Source organism: Brassica oleracea, chromosome C3, assembly GCF_000695525.1.
Source record: "Brassica oleracea var. oleracea cultivar TO1000 chromosome C3, BOL, whole genome shotgun sequence".
NCBI lineage: Eukaryota > Viridiplantae > Streptophyta > Magnoliopsida > Brassicales > Brassicaceae > Brassica > Brassica oleracea.
The window spans coordinates 54,172,639-54,180,981 of record NC_027750.1 but is presented as its reverse complement, the minus strand read 5'-3'; the positions used below and the strand labels follow the sequence as shown (position 1 = coordinate 54,180,981).

General features: G+C 38.4%; 1 pseudogene; it reads left to right on the top strand.

Moving 5' to 3' along the window:
- The first annotated feature begins 987 nt into the window (after positions 1–987).
- Positions 988–2,006, top strand: LOC106330943 (annotated as a pseudogene).
- The last annotated feature ends 6,337 nt before the right edge of the window (positions 2,007–8,343 follow it).

The following is an 8,343-nucleotide window of genomic DNA, read 5'->3' as shown; positions in this document are numbered from 1 at the left end:
TCAAAATTCAGTTCACTAATCAATCAAGTATAGAACTCAAAATTCAGTTCACTAATCAATCAAGCATATTTTTTTATCTAAAGTTCCCTAATCAATCAAGTATACGAAAAAATTCACTAAAAAACCTCTGCTTTACAATCAAAAACACAGATCACTATACAATCATATACAACCAAAAGGCGAATCACCAATCTATTTGTTTAAATGATTCCTCTATATAGCTAACGGAGGACGGAGAAAGAAGACAAACCTGTTGGTGACGGCGGCGGAGATGGTTTCCAACCGGAGAAAGAAGAGAGGCGAGATGGACGAGAATAGACGACGGCGGCGGAAGTACCCGTCCACAGCGAGAGAAGGACGAGACGATGAAACCCTAAACCCAAACTCCGCGGACCTTGATCAAACCCAAAGCATGCAAAATATTAGAAACAAGTAATCGATAATCCCAGAATTATATCAACAAAATCGATACGAGAGAGCGAGACAGAGAAGAGGGAGACGGAGAGAGAGAGTAATACGAACCTGGTGCAGATTCGATGCCGAGATTAAACGATTGATCGATGGACCGATGATTCTTCCAGCGAATCGCCGTCTACGGATCGAGAGAGAGAGAGAGAAGAGGGAGACGGAGAGAATAGATCCAGAGCAAAACGACGAGACCCTCTATCGCTTCACAAAACGTATAGAATGACACGTGACAGAAGAACGAAGTCAGAAAATTTCTTACCTAAAAATCGTCTTCTTCATTTAACTGGACTTTATATTTAATTTTGGGCCAATATTGGGTAAGGATGGCCCATAAGAAATGTTCAAATGTCTTGATAATGCTGCTCTAAGAGACTGGTCTTCTGGGAGAGGTGTTGCCCTTTGGACGTTCATCTCTTCGTCTCTCTTCTCCTTCTTCTTTTCGATCGATTCTGTTCTTCTGAAAGTTTCCGACTTTCATTCTTAATTTTTGTCGAATTTTCTCCAATCGAAGACCTTGAAATGTGTGGCCTTGATCGATGGATTGCTGACGTAATCAGATCAGAATCATCGGATCTCGATGTTCAAAATCAAATCCTAGGAGGATTGTTTCTCGACGAGTCTCTTCCTTCCTCGTCCGTCTCCTTTGTCTCCTCTAAGAGCTGTTCAGTCAGTTCGTGTCGCTTAGTCTGAAAGTCGAGTGCTTAGAAGACGAAACCGGAACAGAGGACCTCTGTTTTCGTCAGTCAGTTTATCCATAAATGAGAGTAATGGCGAGGAAGACGAAGAAGGTGGTGAAGGGTATAATGGTCAACACGTGTACAAGCCTCCTTCGCTGAAGGAGAATCGATCAGGAGCTCTCAACACCACTAAGCATTTATGGGTTTGCTGCCATGGTTTCAAGGTAATAGTTTTGGTATCATAGGGATTCATTAGTTAGGCTAAAATCTGTAGACTTTTTCAAGTGTTTGTGGTTACTACTTAAGTGATATGCTCATTGGGTTATAGGGTTTTGGTTTGAGCAGAACTTGCATTGCACCACTTGAGCGGATGAAGCTAGAGTACATTGTCCGTGGAGAGCAAAGGAGTCTTCTTGGACTCATTCAAAGGATTGCTACCACTGAAGGGATTAGAGGCTTTAGGAAAGGGAACTTGGTTAATATTCTTAGAACCGCTCCTTTCAAGTCCATCAACTTCTATGCTTATGACACATACAGAGGCCAGCTTCTGAGATTGTCTGGAAACGAAGAAACCACTAACTTCGAGAGGTTTGTGGCCGGTGCAGCTGCTGGAGTAACAGCTAGTTTGCTATGTCTCCCACTTGATACCGTAAGTTAGAATCACAACAAAGACTTACCTTGAGTTTGTTTGGACTATTCCTGAGGTTCTTTAAATTGTAGATAAGAACGGTTATGGTGGCACTAGGTGGAGAGGCATTAGGCGGTGTGGTTGATGCGTTCCGTCACATGATTCAAACAGAAGGTTTATTTTCGTTGTACAAAGCCATACTTGCCTTCAGAGAAACAGTTTTTGATTACTAGGAATCGGTGGCTGGCGTACAAAATGGCATGTTGATGTGAATCTTGCGGTAACATAACCTTTTGTTTGGATGATTCATTGACTCAGATTAAGATTCTTGTTTGTGTAAATCAAGCTTTGGATTCGTATATCTATGAAAATAGAGTTTATGAGAATATGTTTTTGAGATTGGATTTTTTTTATATGTTCTTGTCAGATGAAGGTTTTGCGTCAATGTTTGTTTTTGAGTGATGTTCCCGTCAATGTTTTGGGAGGTATCAACTTTTTTCTTCTTTTTTTGAGATTCATCTTCTTGTCGGTATCCTCTTTGTTTTGATTATATCCTTCTTTGTGAAACTTTGAGCAGTTATTGCCTCGCACGGTTTGGTGGGCAGTCCCAACAATCTGGCTTCCAGTTGTCTGCTACGTTCTTTCAATCTCCGCGAGGAAGGGACTGACATTTCCCCGGATCGGTTTAATAGTTGTTTTTGGCGTACTAACCTGGACACTGCTCGAGTACACGCTTTCATCTCTTCCTTTTCCACATAGAAACCAAGAGCTACTGGTTAGTTCAATATCATTGATCAATTTGAAGTTTTTTTTATTGTGTATTGTGGTAAAGTTTGTTGTAATGAAAGTGTTTTATAATTTTTTTTTAAGAATCCATAATTAAAAAACTTGCAATAAACCAATTAAATGTTCAAATCTCTTTCTAAGTTTCTTAACTCACTTTTACACTTTAAAAACTATTAAAAATTAATTAAGAGACCTTGTAAGGGTTTTGGGATAATGATGCTCTTATAATTCAAAATCAATTAAGAATTAAATTGAGTTAACAGTTTATATATTACCTTACACTTTCAGATGTGAGATATTCATCCCTACAATTTTGTGCAGAGTTCACCTGTCAAAAACCGCTCGTGGAAATTGGAATAAACGTGGGAACATTTAAAGTTGCTTACTAATTTAGTCAAATGGTCCACTGTTTCCAGTGTGACTGAAACGAAGTGATCAGAGTTTAGTCAATTTGTTTCCTCTCTTTTTTTTCCAAGTTAAAGGCAAAGAACACATGTTTCTCTCAGAGCAACCTCATTCATGAATTTTTCAATTTAGGTTTCTCATATTTAAAATAACAATATTTAGTATCATGTGATTAGATAGTTATTATTTAATTGTTTAGAAAATTCTAGTGAGACGTTTACATAAAAGGACACTTTATCACTTTTGTTAACGGTAGGAGAAACATTGTGGTAGTGGAGCACAATGTTGGGACAGCTGTAATTATCTGGACATAAATTACCTTCCAGTTGTGATAGGAAGAGGATGTTTACTTTAAAGAATCAACTGTGGAGAAACTAAATAGTTTTCTGGTTGAAATAAATGAAAAAGTTGTAAAAGTAAAAGTATGTATATATGGGTTTATGAGACTCTTCCTGAACCGTTGAATTTCTTATTAGTTTCAAGATCTAATGGTTGAGAATCGTTTATCATGGTATATCGTGGGTATTGGTGTGGGTCGTAATAAATTTGGTTCCCTAGCAGTCATTAGTAACATTGTTGCATACTTGTGTGGATGATGTTATGTTGATGCTTATGCTTTTGGACATGTTGGGTGTACGAGCTAATTTCGTAGAAGATGGATGTTGTTAAGATAAGCTTACTGGGACTTTTTATGTAAATCAATGTTTTAGTTTTTTTTCTCTAGATCTGGGGACAAAGGAGAAGACGAAGAAAATATATTTATTAACAATTGGGGATATTTTTCTCGAGGATGGCAACAAAATGTTGCGCTTTGGATGGGATTGGCGTGGATGTGTGCGAAGGTGTTATTTGCGTATTGAATCAGTGGTTAGGTTTGTAGTGGACACGCAGTTGTGGACATGAGATGAAGGTAAACATGAGTACGCAATATGTTACTTAAATACCAAAAGAACCATGCATACTGAGTTCGTGGAATTAAAATACATGAGTAACTATAAGCCGAAGGGCGCATTAAGAGCAAAAACAGAAGGTGCCCAATAAGTGTATCATGTGTTGCTGCATGAGACGGGTTGCTAAGACTGTTTTGGTTGGGTGAGTTGTGGTCGGGTAAGTCATGGTTAGGCGTCGGCTGTTCAGCAGACTTATGGTCAGAGGTTAGGTGGACAGGTGATGTGTGGTCAGGAGTGGAGTAGTTGCAAAGTGTGTGTTCGGGTGAAGTGTGGATGGGGGTTGTGTGGTTGGGCGACGAGCAGTGGTGAGGAATCAAGGATAGGTGTTGCGGACATTATGTTCAGATCACTGCTGAGAGAGGCATATTGCTGGAGCTCGTATTAGCTGACTACAGGGAATTGAGAACCGACATAGACGTCTTCCTTCATCTGAACATCATGTGTATGAATGTAACAACATAAGAGCGAATTACATAAACTTGTTCATGTGACTACACAATATGAAAATATATGTGCGTCGATATAAACAAAAGTGTTGTGGACAAATGAAGTTGTACGAGTTTCGTGGATCCAATAATCTTGAATAGAGATGGTTGAAAGACAACGTGCAATCAGACTTGTTTTTACAATTTTTTCCAATCATATAGTTAGCTGTCGTGTTTCTGATTAAAAACAGAAAGAAGTATATACAAGGTTATTAATCCTACAAAAAGTTTTGTGGACGAAGTTTTGTAGACGAAGTTCCGTGGACGAGTTCTTTCTTCAATTTTCAGCTCTCCAGCGTCCATTTCAATGCACTAGGAGGAGAAACTGAGTCTTTGAGTGAAACGGCGTTTCTGGATGACTCCACCGTGTGAACTGCCATGGCGAGGTTAACGGACTTAGATTTGATGGAGTGATGAACAGTGAAGAAGGATTGACGGTTGACGTGACGGTGAGAAAGGCCGCCGTAGAAAGATCTAGTGGAGAGAGATGAGGCGTTGGAAAGAGCTATTAATTTTTTTCTCTGAGTCTCATTTGATTTTTAAAAAGAAAATGACTATGAAGACGACTGATGAAAAAAGAACAATTTATAATTATAGAAAAAGATACAGATGAAGACAATTGATGAAAGAAGAACAATTTATAATTATATAGAGAAATACTGTAGAGAAAGAGTTGGTTCATGAATTTTCAGAATTTTTCTTTTCAGATAAATCTGTAATAAATTGAGGGACCCATAAATCTAAAAAAATTAGGAGTTAGTCATATGTATCGTTTAGTTGAAAAATATAAGTGAGCGAAAGTTAAGTTGGAGGATATAATAGACAAAGAACAAGACGAAAGTGTGTCTTATATGGAAAGTGACTCTCCATGTAATTGATAAGTCAAAAAAATGTATCCCAGTGTAAATTTTTCTTCATTTATAAGACAACAAAACAAAAGAGTTTCCGAACAGATTCTTTGAAGCTTTGACTGTATGGTACATATGGCGTAAACTTTTACTCTTGATTTGATGTTACTCGTCTTACTCCAGTTTCTGCTAAAAAATTGTCAATCAAATAAATTCCAAGTTTTTTTTATTTACTCTGATCACTGTACGCAAGGAAAAAAATCACTCACATATTTACTTTGGAGTTTATAAGCCAAACGAGTTTACTCTATTTTTTTGTTCTCTTTCCTCATTTCAATTTCCAAAGTTTCCACCCTTTTCCACTTTATTATTTACTCTCTTTTACTCCACATTTTTCCAATCAATACCTAGAGCACCAGCATTGATTCTTAGGCTAGTAGGAGAAATGGACACTGAAATGTAAGAAGCGTACCTCTGGGAGCAGCTTCTACACTATTCTCGAGAGACTAGGTACTGATGTGTCCATTTTTAATTGACTTAATAAAGTATTCATCATTTAAAAAAAAAGAAAAATTAGTTAAATTACCCGGACCTCACGGTGGATTCTCTCATTAACTCGGAATCCCGAACATGGAATTTACAGGCAATCAGGGCTTTGTTGGATCCTCATGATTTAAAATTATTGAAAGTATTCAATTAGCTAGAAATCAGATGGAAGATAGGTATGGATGACATTTCACTAACAATGGGAAATACTCGGTCCAATCAGGTTATCAAGTGGAACGGGTCTATCCTGATAAGGAAAAGCCACCAGAATTTTATGGTCCCACAGTCGATATACTAAAAGTTTTCTGCTGGAAAGTGCGGTGTCCCCCGAAGATAAAGCATTTCTTATGGCAAATCCTTTCAGGATGTATAGTGGTAATGAAAAATCTAAAAACGAGAGTAATACAAGAGGATATATGTTGTGCTCGATGCGGAGATCCGGAGGAATCAATAAACCATGTGTTTTTTGAATGTCTTCCAGCACGTCAAGTGTGGGTATTATCTAAGATACCGTTGAATCCTAATATTTTTCCTATTAGTTCTATTTTCACTAACAAGGATCATCTTTTTTAGAGAGTCAATCCAAAGATGGATGACCACCAATTTGCATTGATATTATGGTATATATGGAAAGGTTAGAATAACAAAGTGTTTAACAATCTGGATATTGATCCAAGGAACACACTTAAAATAGCAGAATTGGAATCATCACTTTGGGCTGAGGCACATGTAGTAAATGATCAAACGAGGGGGCATCTGGTACAGACCAGACCCACACTAGTGACTCCAGGACGATGGTGCTTCATAGATGGTTCATGGAAAGATAATGATTTATTTTCAGGGCAATGCTGGTATAGCACTTTACCGGGTTTTGATGGTTTATTAGAAGCAAGGAATGTAAGGGCATGTCGTTCACCTCTTCATTCGGAGGTGGAGACACTAATTTGGGCAATGAAATGTATGAAGAATTTAAGACAGTTTCAGGTTACGTTTGCAACAGATTGTTCTCAATTGGTGAAGATGGTTTCAGAACCAGAAGAATGGCCAGCATTTGAAAGTTACATGGAAGACATTAAGCTTTTAAAAAGAAGCTTCCTCAACTCAGGCATCGTTCATGTACCCAGGACGGAGAACCTATGGGTGGATAGCTTAGCACGCAGTGCTAGGAAACAACCGTCTTTCGTCGTTCACATGGATGCGGAGTTACCGATTTGGTTTACAGAGTCAACATGAGTCTGTAAATGTTTGTTGTCAAAAAAAAATTAGTTAAATTAGGAAAGGGAGTATACAAAAACTCTCACTGCAGAATTTTTCACAACAAGTTTAAAATTTCTACCAACAGATGTCAGTCCATTATTGTAAGTTTTAGTCATTTATGAGATGGTTGTGTGTATGATGGAGGAGTTTAAAATCGCCCCATATGAATAAGAAAGAGAGAGTTTGTTGCAAAGTAAGAGAGTAAGAAGGAGGAATCTCTTATTTCCTTGGATCATTTGTTTATGGGAACATCTCATATATAAAGAAGTTACAAGTATGACAAATGGTAGATGAGATATAATAAACTAATAGGAGCCTAGACCATGCATGCTTGTCCCTTATAGTGGTATCTCCATTGTCTTGAGACCTTAACCAACTCATGCATGCTTGTCCCTTGTAGTGGCATATCCATTGTCTTGCACTTCACTCTAGGTCTTAGGTTGTATGGAAAGACTTGGAACACAAGGTAACTCAGCTCATGATTGATTTAAATTCGCCTGATTCCATCTTGTTTCTTATTGCTTCATCTTCACAGTCCCCCTCAAGCTTGACCATAGGAATTGGTCAAGCTTGGAAACCATGAAGCATTCCCTCATTGAAACCTTTAGATTGGAAAAACTTCATCGGATAAAAACCAAGCCAATGAAAAAGAGTAGAACACTTCATGGCTAAGAGGATCAGTGTGATGAAAGATCTACGAGTCCTAACTTGGAATGTATGAACTCACAAACCTTGGTGCTTGCAGCCTTGGTAAAGATGTCAGCTAGTTGATCCTCACTTCTTGTGTAGCAGGGGAGGATGATCCTTTGTTCTACTGTTTGCCTAACTTTATGACAATCCACCTCAATGTGTTTAGTCCTCTCATGGAACACACTTTTGGAAGCTATGTGTATTGCAGCTTGATTATCACAATGCATGATGATTGGAGTTGATGTCTCTATACCCAAGTCTTGAAGTAGGTTTCTGATCCAGGTCAACTCACTAGTGAGCTTCCTCATTGCCCTATATTCAGCTTCAGCACTTGAGCATGACACTATCTTCTGTTTCTTGCTCCTCCAAGTGACAAGATTGCCTTCAATAAATGTACAATAGTCGGTGGTGGATCTCCTATCCACTTTGTCTCCTGCCCAATCAGCATCACAATACCCAACTATCTCTGTACTTTTGTTGCATCCCATCCACACTCCTTGTCATGGCGCCTCTCTTAAGTATCTTAGGATCCTTTCAACCATGTTCCAATGGTGTATCTTGGGGGCTTGCATATGCTGGCTTACTTGGTTAACTGCAAAGCAT